Source organism: Nycticebus coucang, chromosome 16 (genome assembly GCF_027406575.1).
Source record: "Nycticebus coucang isolate mNycCou1 chromosome 16, mNycCou1.pri, whole genome shotgun sequence".
In the NCBI taxonomy this organism is placed as follows: Eukaryota; Metazoa; Chordata; class Mammalia; order Primates; family Lorisidae; genus Nycticebus; species Nycticebus coucang.
The window spans coordinates 68,421,229-68,436,806 of record NC_069795.1 but is presented as its reverse complement, the minus strand read 5'-3'; the positions used below and the strand labels follow the sequence as shown (position 1 = coordinate 68,436,806).

The window sequence follows — 15,578 nt, the reverse complement described above, 5'->3', positions numbered from 1 at the left end:
AAGGAGGATTGGAAATGGACAGGTTCCATCCAGCTGTAGATAAGATAACAGAGTGCAGCTAAGGCAGGTTGAGGGGCAGGGGAGAGGCTGGGGGACTAGTACTGCAGCAGTGCTGGAATTAGCCCCAGAGTCCTGTCCTGAGCAGCTGGTCAGGGTGGCAGCTATTAGTCCCAGATGAAGCTCCTGACCTGAGCTGGGGCAGAAGGCTCACATGTTATAGGTCCTCTTGGTGAGCTGGGGCTCTTCATCCACCAGCTTGGACTTGAGGTGCTCCTTGTAGGCCAGGATGTCTCCAGGCCACTTGGTGATTGTCTGCATCTCACAGACCCAAATTTCCTGTGCAACCTGCTGAATGAGTCTGAAGTCATGGCTGACTAGCATCATACCACCCTCAAACTCATTGATAGCATCTGCCAGTGCGTCAATGGTCTCAATACTGACGTGATTGGTCAGCTCATCCAGGAAGAGCATGTGGGGGTTCTGCCAGGCCAGCCAGGCCAGACACACTCAAGAACTTCTGCCCATCTGACAGGTTCCAAATTGTGCTCACCAGCTGTTTTCCAGAGAGACCATATTGCCCAGTGATTTTTCTCATTTCTTCCTTCTCCTTGATCTTTGGGTAGCACTTCATCATGTCTAAGGGGAGAGGTCTAAGCCCAGCTGCTCTCGTGAATGCTAATGGTAATGCCCTATTTGACATGAGAGTGTTTTCGGATCATTCCATCTATGGGTCATAGCTCTCCAGTTAGCAGCTTCAGAAGAGTTGACTTCCCTGCTCTATTGGGCCCTACCAGAGCCACTCGTGTGTCAAGGTCAATACCAAATTCCAGATTATTGTAGATGCGAGGCCCATCCTTTGTATACTTGAAGCTCACATTTTGCACCATAATGACAGGTGGAGGAATCTTACCACATGGTGGGAAATAAAATGACAGTGTCTTGTCACTCACGACCCTCTCAGTTATGATGCCATCATTTTCTGTAATGTCTGTGCCTCATGAGCCAGCTGCTCAGCCTCGCTCTCCAGCATAGCATGGTCTGTGTCAACTTCCATCACACACTGCAAGGGAGTCTTGTCACTAGGGGGTATCTCTCAAGTCGGATGGCAGATGTCGATGTGCTCAGGGATGGGTACTTCACATTTCCCAATGGCAGAGAGCAGCATGGACTTGCCAATTCCATTTAAGCCAATGAGGCCATAATGACGGCTTGAGTTTAATTCCAGTTTCTGTCTGGAATTAAACTCAACTGTCACTAAGCAGTTCTTGACTGTAAAAGGTTAAGTGAGAGGTTGCTAATGTGGACATCAGTACTGTTGGGGTGAGAGGCAAGGATACCAGGGACAGCTCGAGCAGCAGCTTTCTTCATCTCAAAGTCCTCTAGCTCCTTCGTCAGCAGATCCACTTCTGTGGTCTCTCTGCCATTGGCCTCATTTTTCTCCTCTGTCACCTGTGGTTCTGTGACCGCATCTGCATTTCCTTCATGCCCCTTTCTGGGCTGCTGTCGAGCTTTGGTAGCTTCCTTCTTTTTGGCTGTCTTCTTCTTAGCCAGGTCAGAGGGCATGGTGATGAACCACAGGGGTAGGTTATGCTTCTTTCTGGGAGGTGGCCCTTGCAGCGTAGCCTCTGTTGCAACCTTTTTTTTTTTTTTGAGACAAAGTCTTACCATGTTGATGTGGGTAGAGTGCTGTGGCATCACAGCTCACAGCAAACTCAAACTCTTGGGTTTAAGTGATTCTCTTGCCTCAGCTTCCCAAGTAGCTGGGACTACAGGTGCCTGCCTCAACACCCAGCTATTTTTTTGTTGTTGTAGTTGCCATTGTCGTTTGGCAGGCCTGGGCCAGGTTTGAACCTGCCAGTCCCTGTGTATGTGGCTTGTGCCTTAGCTGCTGAGTTATAGGCACTCAGCCCCATAATTATATTTTTTTCATAAAATCTCAAAGAGTTACAATGGTCATCTGCTGTTTCTTTCATTCTCTGAATAGAATCATTTCCAAAAGGATTTTTCTACTCTTTGTTTTGAAATGCCTAAATTTGATTCATTTAATTTCCATGGAAATGTGTTTCATTCCCTCATAGTTTTTTGTAGTCTTAATTACCAACCAAACCTACTAAACTTAAGCCTGTTGCCTCTCCTCTCTCTTACCACAGAGAGAGAGAAAATAATTAATTATTGTCACTAATAAATCATATTTTTATATGATCTACTCACATGCTTTACTTAACGCTCTCAGTTATAATCTCTTCTTTAGGATAAATAAACCACTGTCTTTTCATCATGTGACTCACTACAAACCTATTTTAAAAATCATATGTACTACTTAAAACTCATTTTTAAAAATTGCTTTGAAGGCCTAAGTCCCCAAAGTCAGTTGAGCAGAGATCAGAAAAGAAATTGTTTATTAAAAATTTCTTATTATAGAGAAGAACAGAGTAATGTAGAAGCATTGCCAGTAAAATTACTTCCTTCTCATTGATAAAGGACCATTATAGATAGGTAAGTTTTGCATGCAAATATGAAATGGCAGAACTTTTTTTGGCTTTTGATAAGGTACTTGGAGCAGAAAAGAATTCTTCTCTTATGCAATTATAGAGAGGAATTTATTAGTTAGATAAGAAAGAAGTTGAAAGAAGTGGTTAAGAGTAGAGCTGCAGCAGAGATTACTAGCTGCCTACCTATTACACATGTTCTCCTTTCCCTCATGTGGCAAGCCTAATTTTATGGGAGCAGCACTCTACTCAGGTTAAAAAATAATATATTTTCAAGTCTTTCTTATAGGTAGAAGTGGACAAATGATACAGTTTGGGTCAATGATTAACAAATGGAAGGATAAGGGTCTGGGAAACTTCTGAGACTGCTTCTTAACTGCAACAAAAAAATAGCCGGGCGTTGTGGTGGGCGCCTGTAGTCCCAGCTGCTCGGGAGGCTGAGGCAAGAGAATCGCGTAAGCCCAAGAGTTAGAGGTTGCTGTGAGCCGTGTGACGCCACGGCACTCTACCCGAGGGCGGTACAGTGAGACTCTGTCTCTACAAAAAAAAAAAAAAAAAAGCTGGCAGTCCATTGCTGGTACACCTTTTCATCTATGCACTTTCTAACAGGCATTATGGATGGGGGCTCATTTATCTTACAGTGATGAGGGGGAGCTAAGAGAACCACTGGCACTTCAACCCAGACCTCAAGCTTGTAGTAGTTTCTATGATGAGGTCATTGTTTAAATTGTTTAAAATTGGCCACTCATTAGACTCTAATGCAAAAGTTTTCAAAATCTAAATGTTGGGACTTGCACTAATAGGTTGGAGTATAGACTGTAGTAGGCCAGCATTCCTATTACAAAAGCCAGGAAAATAACCAATATATATTTTTAAAGGTTAGAGAGCTATAAAATGAACTTTAAAATACTAAAATTCCAGAGAGGAAAGAACCATTCTCAGGTAGGTGGATGACAAACAGGCATTTCTTCCTCTTGGGGGCATTTGCCAGTTCTAGGCATTGGTTGTGGATCAGGTAGAGGACTTTGGGATGAAGAAACATGAATAGATTTTAGTGGTCATATAGGTTAGAGATAAACAAAGGAAACTTGAAGTACTTTAAATGCATGTCTGATTTTTCCCCACAGGACATTAGCCAAATTTTGCTAAGGAGGGTGAGGAGCCATGCCAAAAGCCTCTAAAAGTCAAAGTGAAATTCCCTGCAGTTTCATGACACTTAGGAAACACAGACCCATGAAGGGAGAGGACCTATGTTAAACATACAGCTGCTCTCTCCTTCAAGACATTTGCTAGATTCTATTATTTATTTATTTCAAAATAATTTATTTATTTTGTCATGATTGAGTCAGGGTTATAAGTATGCTCATGACCTGGACAGTGTTAACTGTACTTGTTAGGTAGGTTTTCACCCATCTCCCTCCCTTCCTCCTCCTTGTTTGATTTACACTGAGTTTTAATTCCCTCTGTGCACATGTGTGCTTATTGGTTAGTTCCAGTTTAATAGTGAGTACATGTGGTGTTTGTTTTTCCATTCTTGAGATACTTCATTTAGGGTAAGAGTCTCTAGTTCTATCCAAATTGTTGCAAAAGGCCTTAAGTCATCCTTTTTCATGGCAGAGTAGAAGTCTGTAGTACACATATACCACATTTTGTTAAATCACTCATGAATTGATAGGAACTTGGGTTGATTTTACATATTTGTAATTGTGACTTGTGCTGCAAAAACATATGAGTGCAGGTTTCTTTTTGATAAAATGGATTATTTGCTTTTGAATAAATACCCAGTAGTAGGATTGCTGGATCAGATGTAGGTCTACCATTAGTTCTTAGAGGAATCTCCCATAGAGGCTGTACTAATTTGTAGTTCCATCAACATTATATAAGCATTCATTTCTCTCCGCATCCTTGCCAGCATTTATTATTTTTTAATAAAAGCCATTCTACCTGATCACCAGCATTTATTATTTTTTAATAAAAGCCATTCTACCTGGGATAAGGTGATATCTTATTGTGGTTTTAATTTGCATTTCCTTGATAATTAGTGATGTTGAACATTTTTTACATATATTTCTTGGACATTTGTCTATTTTTTTGAAAAGCTTCTGTTCATGTCTTTTGCACACTTTTTAAGTAAGGTTGTTTGTTTTTTCTTGCTGATTTGCTTGAGTTCTCTGTAGATTCTGGTTTTGAGCCCTTTATTGGATGTATAGCTTGCGAATATTTTCTTGTTTATTTACTCTTTTGATTATTTCCTTATCTGTACAGAAGCTTTTAAATTTAATTAAGTCCTATAGATTTATTATTATTGTTGTTGTAATTGCTTTTAGGCTCTTCATAAATTCTATGCCTAGGTCAATATCTAGGAACGTTTTTCCATTTTTTTTTCTAGAATTCTTATAGCTTCATGCCTAACGTTTAAGTCTTCTATTTCTCTAGGATTAATTTTTGTGAGTGATGAGAAATATGGATCCTGTTCCCTTCTGCATGTGACTATCCAATTTTCCCAGCATCATTTATTGAATAGGGCTTCTTTTCCCCAGTGTCTGCTGTTGTCTGTCTGTCAAAGATCAGTCAGTTGTATGTGGTGGTTTTATATCTGAATTATCTGTTCTGTTCTGTCTATGTTTCTATTTTTGTGCCAATATCATGCTGTTTTAATTATGGTAGTCTTGTAATATAGTTTGGAGTCTGGTAATGTGGTGACTCCAGATTTGTTCTTTGGGCTTAAGATTGTTTCAGCTATTTGGGCTTTTTCTTCCATATGAAATGTGGAATTATTTTTTTCTAGGTCTATGAAATATGATGTTGGTATTTTTCATTGAATTTGTAAATCACTTTGCATAATATGGACGTTTTAACAATGTTGATTCTACTGATCTGTAAACATGATATTTTTTCCATTTGTGTTGCCTGCAATTTCTTTACTCAGTGTTTGCTCTTCCATTTCTAGTTCCTTGAGACATGTGATTAGATTGTTATTTTCTGATCTTTTGTCTTTTTGGTATAGGCATTTTAGGCTATGAATTTTGTTCCTCAGACTGTTTTTTCTAAATCTCATAAATTTTGATAGCTTGCATCCCCTTTTCCATTCAGTTAGAGAAATCTTTTATTTCTATTTTAATTTCCTCTTTGACCCAATAATCATTCAGTAATAAGTTGTTTAATTTCCATGACTTTATGTAGTATTGAGTGTTTCTCTTGGACTGAACATTTAACTATCCACTATGGCAAACTGGGGTCAGCTGCTCCAGCATACTACTGCATATGAATCATACTCAGAAAGTCTAACATATTTTTAGGGATCTGGGCTGGGTGCCCATAGTCAATGGTTAGAGCACCAGCGCTGTTAACTAGTGGTGGTGGGTTCGAACCTGGCCAGGGTCTGCTAAACAACAACAAAATTAGAGATCTAGAAAGAGAGAAGATACAGAAAGGGGTAGAAACAAGATTTGAAGAGAGTATAGATGAGAATATTCCAAAAATTTTAAAATAAATCAAGCTGTAAATTAAAAACTGCATCAAACTACAAGCATAAATTCAAAGAAGACTATGTACCTAGGCACATCATTGTAAACCCGTTGCAAACCAAGATATAATGGTCTAGGCAGTAACATCCCAAAAGATATGCCCATGTCCTAAGGAATGTTACCTTGAGAGATCTTTAGAGATGTAATTAAATTAAGGATTTTGAGTTGAGGAGATCATCTTGGGTTCTTTCATCCAGGTGAGCCCTAACTGCTAACCTATGCCTGTTACAACACTGTAAAGAAAGAGAAATACAAATTTCAAGTATTTGTTATGAAAAAGGGAGCATTACTATGGATCTTACAGACATCAAAGTTTGGGTAAATTTTGATGAAATGGACAAAGTCTTGAAAAATAAAATTAATCAAACCTGACAGAAGAAGAAATAAAAAAACTTCAATAATGTTACGTTTACTAAAACAGCTGTCTAATAAAAAACATCTTTCCCTTAATGAAAATCCCATGTTCAATGAATACACAAATGAATTCTTACAAACATTTATGTAATAAATGTTCTATTAATTAATAGAACAAATGTTTAACAAATTCTTTTATAAAATAGAATACAAAAAATTTTCCTTACTTGTTATGAGGCATACATAATCTTGATTCCAAAACCCTGACAAGGGAATTATAATAAAAGAAAATTACAGATCATTGTCTCATGAAAATGAATGCATTAAAAAATAAAATCCACTTATATAAATACTTATAAAATTTTTATATAGGTAAAAATTATAATATATTATGAACAGTGAGACTTATTTTACATACGCAATGATTTAAAAATCAAGTAAGGTAATTTACACATTTTCAGGAAAAGGAGAGAAAAGGTATTATCACTGTCACAAATACAGAGAAGGCATTTGAAGAAACTTAGGACACATTAGTGATTTTAAAATATCTTGGCTAACTAGGAATAAAATGGAATTTTCTTAATTTGATAAAGATATCTGTTAAAAAACCTATAAGAGGCTTGGTGCCCATAGCACAGTGGTTACAGTGCTGGCCACATGCACTGAGGCTGGCAGGTTCGAGCCCAGCCCAGGCCTGCTGAACAACAAGGACAAATGCAACCAAAGATAGCCAGGTGCTGTGGCAGGCACCTGTAGTCCCAGCTACTTGGGAGGCTGAGGCAAGAGAATCGCTTGAGCCCAAGAGTTGGAGGTTGCTGTGAGCTGTGACTCCATAGCACTCTACCAAGGGCAACATAGTGAGACTCTATCTCAAGAAAAAAAAACAAACCTGTAAGAAACATCATTTTAAAATGGTAAAATACTCAAAACTTTTCCTCCAAGATCAGATATGAATGAAAGAGGCCTGCTACACTTCCACTCAATATTTTCTGGAGATCTTAGAAAGTATAATGGGATAAGAAAAAAGTGAGTAACGATTGAAAGAGAATCAATAAACTTAGCATTATTTTCACATGATATGATTGTGTACACAGGCCATTCGAAAGAATCTAGAAACAAACTACTAGAATCAAATGACTTCAGTAAAATTTTTTGAAACAAGTTACATGTGTAAAAGTTAATTTTTTTCTATATGCCAGCAGTAACCAAATAGAAAGTGAAATTTGAAAAACAATACTATTTATAATGACATCAAAGAACATCACATACTAGGAATAAATTTAGCTGAAAATGCATAAGAAACTACCAAATATTATTGTGAGAAATTAAAGAATCCTAAATACATTGATTGATATGCCATATTCTTGGATTGAGAGACTATTATAAAGCTATTTCTTCCCAAATTAATCTATAGCTTTAATACAATGATAATCAATCCCAGGAGGTTTTATGGTGGAAATTGAGACACTGGTTCTAAAGTTCACATGGGAATGCAAAAACCAAGAGAAGCCAATGTCATTTCAAGAAGAACAGAGCTGAAAGAGTTAAACAGCCAGATATGAAGACTATTCATAAGGCTATAGTAATCGAGACAGCGTGGTACTGGAGCTAGGATAGAGAAATTGATCAGTGAGAACAGAGCAGAAGGAAAAAAATCCTACACATATTCAATCATCTTATTTATGCAAAGTCTACGTTATGGTTCAGTAAGGGAAAGCCTTTTTTTAAAAATCATTTTGGGTTAATTTGAAGATACAAAGAATTAGGCTACAATGTTTGCATTTGTTAGGTAGAGCCCTTCTTACAATTGTGTTCTGCCTCCAAGAGGTGTGCCATACACCCTAACGTTGTGCCCGTTAAGTGCAAGCAAACTCATCCCCTCCCTCTGCTCCCCCTCCCTCCTTCCTGCTCCCCCCACCTTAAATTGATTTGAGTTTTTCTCTTATGTGGGTGTGTATTAGATCATCTACTGGCTTCATATTAGTATTGAGTACATTGGATTCTTGCTTCCCTGTTCTTGTGATACTTTACTAAGAACATATTTCAACTCCATCCAGGTTAATACAAAAGATGTAAAGTATCCCTCTTTTTTAATGGCTGAATAGTATTCCAGGGTATACATATTCCACAGTTTGTTAATCGATTCCTGGGTTGGTGGGCATTCAGGCTATTTTCACATTTTAGCAATTGTAAATTGAGCTGTAATAAACAATCTAGTGCAAATGTCCTTATGATAAAATGATTTTTTTCCTTCTGGGTAGATGCCTAGTAGCGAGATTACAAGGTCAAATGGGAGGTCTAATTTGAGTTTCTTGAGGGTTCTCCTACTTCCTTCCAAAGGGTTGTATTAGTTTGCAGTCCCACCAACAATGTAAAATTGTTCCCTTCTTTCCACGTCTGCACCAGCATCTGCAACTTTTGAGACTTTGTGATGTGGGCTATTCTCACTGGGGTTAGGTGGTATCTCAGGGTAGTTTTGATTTGCATTTCTCTGATGATCAGGGACTACGAGCATTTTTTCAAATGTTTGTTAACTATTCATTTGTTAAATGTTTGTTCAACCTTTAACAAATGAATGTTTGTTAAATATTCCTCAGAGAAGGTTCTGTTCATATCTCTTGCCCAGTGGTAGATGGGATTGTTTGCTCTTTTTTCATTGATTAATATGAGTTCTCTGTTGATTATAGTTATCAACCCTTTGTCAGATTCATATGAGGCAAATATCTAGGAAAAGCTTTTTTAATAAACGGTGCTAGTTTAACTGACGATCCCTACCTCGTACCATTTACAAAAATTCTATCCATATGGTTTGCAGAGGTAAATGTTAGAAGTAAAACAAAAAGCTTTTCGAAGACAATGTAGCAGAACACGACCTTATTGTATTCCTTCACCTGTGGTCATTTTATTCCACCATCAGGGTTTCTCTGGCACATTAGTTTTCTTGGCATCTCAGAGTCTCCTCCCTTTCCTCAACCAAGGACCCGGTAGCTCTGCTGTGTACTTTCCATACCACTCCAATAAGGTATCGTTAGCTCTGTGAGACTATCTTTGGCCTACTCATCAAGACTGTTTCCCAACCATTATTTTTCTTTCTTTCTTTTTTTTTTTTTTTGTAGAGACAGAGTCTCACTGTACCCCTCTTGGGTAAAGTGCCATGGCGTCACAAGGCTCACAGCAACCTCTAACTCTTGGGCTTATGCGATTCTCCTGCCTCAGCCTCCCGAGCAGCTGGGACTAGAGGCGCCCGCCACAACGCCCGGCTATTTTTTTGTTGCAGTTTGGCCGGGGCTGGGTTTGAACCCACCACCCTCGGCATATGGGGCGGGCGCCCTATTCACTGAGCCACAGGCGCCGCCCACCAACCATTACTTTCCTACCACCTGTTTGCTGAATTGCAGCAGTGCCTCCTTCAGCTACTGCACACTGCAGGGTAGGTGAGGACACTGGTAACAACTCCCTGGCCTCCTTTCTTGTTCTCTCCCTTGGTTCTCCTTTGAAAAGTTTTCTTCTTTTTACTGGGATTGAAACCTTGCTTATATAATGTCTGACTTGTCTTCAGGATGACTTAGAATATAGAATTTTAGTGTGAATCCACGGGACTTGTCTCTTGATATTTAAAATGAACTATTGGGATTCATTTTAAACAAACAAACTCATTCAAACAAAACTATACATGATAATAACAAGAACACAACAGAAGTGGGACTTTCCCCTCTACTCTCTATGGCTAAAAGAAAGTAGTTTTGCATGGACTCAAAAAGGAAACCATTGTACTCAAAACAGAAGAAAAACTTTTTTTCCCCTAGGTACTTGATCTGTTCATGTCTGTGCACAACAAAATTCTTTTTCAAAGGGGAAATTTTGCAGAAACATGTTTTTACAAAGGTGAATTAAAATGCGGAGTTTTATTTCAAAATATCTTCATTTTATCGTCTGAGTTAGAAATTATCCACTTCCTTTTGCTTAGTTAACCTACAGTCTTTGTAGAGGAATCCTATGTTCAGGGAACCCTGTCCAGGTCAAATTATTCTGTTACACACCCACTTGGATCCCAACCTTTCTTCTTTATACCACCTGTCACATATGCTTGTAGAATTATGTGATAAATATCTGCCTCTTCCACTAGATCAGTTTTTGCCGCTTAATGTATTAATAGTAGCTTGGACAGATCCTGGGAAATGGTTTATTCTCAACCTGTAAAACCTATGATAGGGTACCCCATCTGCAATGAGAACTAATATTTAATTCTATTTTAAATCAACTCCTGTCCCAGGTTCAGCCATTTTCTCATGGGGGAGGGTTTAAAAAGGGTGGAGGCTAAAGTGCTTACTTTTCAAGGGAGGATGTGGAGGGGTGAATGATCTTAGAAGGTTGAATGGCAGGCAGTTCTTGGGAAGCAGAGGGGGCCCTGTGTATCATGGCTCAGGATTCCTGCATCAAGCTGATGAAACAAGTGCCAACCCACTATTCCTGGTGTCACTGATACTGCCCTGGAAGTGTCAACGAATACAGGAGCCAGAAACACTATCTATGGCTAACCATTAGTTTGGAGGACCACCAGGTGGTGCTAAACCACAGCTAGCGCATGAACACATTTGGATGCAGCAACAAGACCTCTGAAATTCCTGGCCATCCAGCTGGGCAATTTTTTAACTTTGTCATTTAAAACCTAACACTAATGTGACTTGACATTTTGCGTGATGTAGTTGCTTGAATTTTATGTAACACACAATAGCAGGAATTTTTCTACAGTTGTTGAAGAAGGACTGCACAAGAGCAGGGCAAACTCAGTGATGATGGAAAGACAGGGTGGCCTTAGTTTTGAGGCAAAGGGTCTTTGTTGAAGCAACAGTACCTTGAAGTTTCTTTCTTATTTCGAAGATCTATATCTAAAGAGGCATTCTTAGTTTATTCTGTGGAGATAAATTGATTCCAAGCACTAAATGAATTAAAATACTTTTTTTTTTTTTAAATGCCTGCCAAATAAAATGCAGTGAAGGGTTTGGTGGAAATAATAAATCCACAAAATGGATCTTTTATCCCCATGATAACAGATTTTCAAATAAAAGCAAGTATACTAATAACAGTAATAATAACAACAGCTAATGGTATTTTCCAGGCTGATTATCTGCTAGGTACCGAAATGGGCATTTTCACACATTACCTGATTGAATCCCAATAACAATTTGTGAAATAGGAATTATATATCATTTTTATAAAGGCAGGAGTTGAGACATAGAAAGGTTGATTTTCCAAAAGTTATTAAAAATATATAGCAGAATTGAAATTGAGCAAATCTCTTGTCATTTACAAGTTCAAATGCAAAAGCTCTATTTTGTTTGATTCTAGACATCACAGAGACATGCCAAAATCTCTGGGACAAGAAGAAGTATCCCATAATTTTGATGTATATTTAAAATGATCTAGCTACTAAAAAATTAAAAACTATTGTTGAATCTTTGTAAGAATGATATATGCAGATATGTAAACTCTACTTAAAGTTAGGTCTCTTATTTAGGATCCTTTGAAAATATGTCCTAAGTAAAAGGCTTATGCACAGTTAATTTATTTAAGAAGTAATTCCAGGAAGCAGGAGTAATTGATGGGGAAGTGAAAAAGGGAAGAGGAAAAGCCAATCCAAGATGTGTTTGTTTGGGGTTGGTTATGTTGATCATGCCCAGAGGAGCCTGATGAAATGTGATTAAGAACTATATTCTGGAGGATGCAAAGGAGAAGGACTGTTTGCTGACTTCCATCCCACTTTGGTCAGGAGGGGCCCCTTAGGTGTTGACACCCCTGTGCTTCCAGGTTGCCCATGTCAATGCCCCCAGAGTCTGGCCGCTCTCTCAGGCAGAAGTACCAAAGAATGTGCTGGGCAAGAAGAGAGTTCTTGGTGTAAGCCAAGGCCAGGCAAGATATAGGTTATACCTCTGGAAAGCTGTTCTAAACCTGTAGTAAAAGCTAGAATAAGAGGAAGGGCTGAGAAGATCTGAAATGGTGCATGAGAAGGTTCTAATGCTATGGTACTCTTCCCTTAGGAATATATGGCATTAATATGTGGATTTTGGTAGTAATAGTGATTAAATATAGGTATCGTGGATTTTTCTAAAAATGATGTTAAAACTGTAAACCAGTTTATTGAAATTAAAATATCTTTTAGGCCATCTAATTTTTCCCCCTAATTGTGTTACCATAGAAACATAGCTTAGCTCACTTTGTTTGAGTTCCAAATTTAATGAGTTATTTATTTCTGATATTGTTAAGAGCATGTAAAAATCCAGGTATTATTTATTTCATCTTTCATGTTTGCTAAATGTAAAATATCAGATTAAGTTTTAAGGGGCGGTATCCATTTAATTGTTTACATCTGTATCTTTTAAGAAAGAGTGTTCATTAACATAGACAGAGATAGGCTAAAATCTGAACAAATAATACTTTACTATTAAAAAGTAGCAGAACAGGGCGGCGCCTGTGGCTCAGTAGGTAAGGCGCCGGCCCCATATACTGAGGGTGGCGGGTTCAAACCCGGCCCCGGCCAAACTGCAACCAAAAAATAGCTGGGAGTTGTGGCGGGCGCCTGTAGTCCCAGCTACCCGGGAGGCTGAGGCAAGAGAATCGCTTAAGCCCAGAAGTTGGAAGTTGCTGTGAGCTGTGTGAGGCCACGGCACTCTACCGAGGGCCATAAAGTTAGACTCTGTCTCTACAAAAAAAAAAAAAAAAAAGTAGCAGAACAATAGTCAGTTTCAAATTTTCAATCAGACTGCAAATTCAAATAGAGGTACCAGGGTATAGTGGAAGAGACAGTGACCTCAGAGTCAGAAAATGTGGGTTTTGCTACCTAAGGGCCATATGATCTTGACCAGGCAGTTTAAATCTTCTTTGCATCTTGGTTTTCTTCATTGTTGTGAGGATTTAAGTAAGACTCTGTATGTTAAAGTATATCAGACATTTACAATGCCTGGAACACAGTAAGTATTCCAGTATTCCAACACTATAAATAAGGATTAAATTTACATATGAAACGTTTACCCTACACGGGCTCTGAGACACACACTGATCATACATGCTATCAAACTGGAAGCTGTCCTTTCAAAATATGGTTCTTCTTGCTCTTGTTTTTTCTTTTCTGTTGAGTACTTGCCTAGCTATTACTACTTTCGAAAAAGCTTTGATGGTCCTGATCATGTAAGACCTTTCTCGCCTCTTTTTAAATGTTAAGTTACTATCTCTAACTTTTTGGAAAGCAGGAGCCTCAGAACACTTTAATACCGAGGACAATGTTTTTAGCTGCAAACAACAGAAATTGGTAGTGGTCCAGGATATTGGGTAACTCATAGAAAAGATGGGAAATCTAAAAGATCAGAAAACAAGCAGGAAGTAAAGGAGGCCAGGTAGCCAAAAATGACATCATGGGAACATTCCATGGAGTGCTCACTGGCAGCTCCAGGCAATGCCACTGCTGGCCCCAGGCACTGGGTTGCCACACCTGCTACCATAGTCACAACTGAATCTGGTCAGTGAGCAGTGGAGTGAACTCTTCCTTATATCTTCCTTATTTTTATATATTATCATTAATTTTTCTTTCTCTCCTTATCTCTGAATGTTTGAGACACCTGCTTAAGACTCACAGTTGCAGGGCTGAGTCTCTCCAATTGACTAAAGCTTGTGATATGTGACTGTACTCTGGCTACTAAAAGATGGGGAAGCATTTTTGGCTTCTAGAGTGGAAGGTGGGCTATATGTCACACCGAGAATCCAACTCTGGGAAATTCTCTGAACATTAGAAGTAAAAAACAAAACAAACCAAAAAACAAAACAAAACAAACAACAACAACAAAAAAACCCCAACAAAACCAAAACATGGCAGTCAAAAAAATTCACCAGATTTCAGTTCAATAGTGATATCCATTCTTCTCAGGTTGTTCTTCTGTCTTGATATTCTTCACTCAGTGGACTTACTGTAAGGTAACCTGCCACCATCCTACTCTAAATAGAATAGGGGTAAAGGGAAAGAAAAGAAACAGAAAAGTTAAAATCATGAATATTTAAATTATATAGCAAGGAATGAGATTGAGATATAGGCTAGAGACCTTACTTCTCACTTGTCTGGATTTAGAGTTTTATTTGTAGAAAGATTTTAAACTATTGTTTCAGTTACCTTAATTGTATGTACATATTTTCTGAGATTTTTTGGGGGGGCAAGTGTTGGTAAGTGGTATTTTTCTAGGACTTTGTTTCTTCCAAATTTTCAAATTTATTGGCATAAAATGGTTAATTATTATTATTTTTTAATGTCTACAGCATCTGTAGTGATGTCTCCTTTTAAAATTCTGGTATTACTTGAGGTCTCTCATTTTTAATTTTGATTAGTCTCACCAGAATTTGGTTAATTTAATTAAGTTTCAAGGTACCAACTTTGGGCTGTGTTTACCTTCTTCCTCTTTATTATTATTTTTCCTTCTACTTCCTTTAGATTTCTTTTGTTTCTTTGTCAAAATTCTTATGCTTTATAGTAATTTATTTGTGTTTAGTTTTTTATAGTTTCTAATATAAACATTGCAGCTTTAAATTTTCCTTCAAGTATATGTACTCTAGTTGTATTTCACAGGTTTTGATATAAAATATTTTTATTATTTTCTTCTCAGCACATTTTAGTTTCCATTATGATTTCTTGATTTTGAATTATTTAGAACTGCCTTTCTTAATATCCAAGTGTGTGTGTTGTATGTGTGTTGTGTGTGTGTGTATTTGTTCTTGATATCTACTTAATAGAATATGATCAGAGAATGTGTTCTGAATGGTTTTAGTCCTGTGAAATTTCTTCAGACTTGCTTCATTCACTGATTTATTTATTCAAATGTTTATTCAGTATCTACTCTATGTCAAGCACTGCTAAAGACAGTGAGAATTCAACAATGAATTTAACAGGTTGAAATCCCTATCTTCATAAATTGTATTGGGTGAAACAGACAATACAACAAAGGTATTAAATAATGATAGAGTACGTTAGTCATCTAGTGCTAAGAAAAAGTACAGGAGGGAAAGGAATTTAAAAATTTTTTTTAACCTTTTATTTTAGATAGGATGGTCACTTGAGAACTCACTTCATGTGACATAAGAGAAAAGATTTTAGCAAGTAAAAGAAGAGGTGTGAAAAAATCTAGGGAAAAATAATTTCAATGTTCCTGAGGCAAACATATCTCTGTTT

General features: G+C 37.7%; 1 pseudogene; it reads right to left on the bottom strand.

The window, feature by feature from the left end:
• Positions 1-207: 207 nt before the first annotated feature.
• Positions 208-1,563, bottom strand: LOC128567791 (ATP-binding cassette sub-family F member 2-like; annotated as a pseudogene).
• Positions 1,564-15,578: the final 14,015 nt, after the last annotated feature.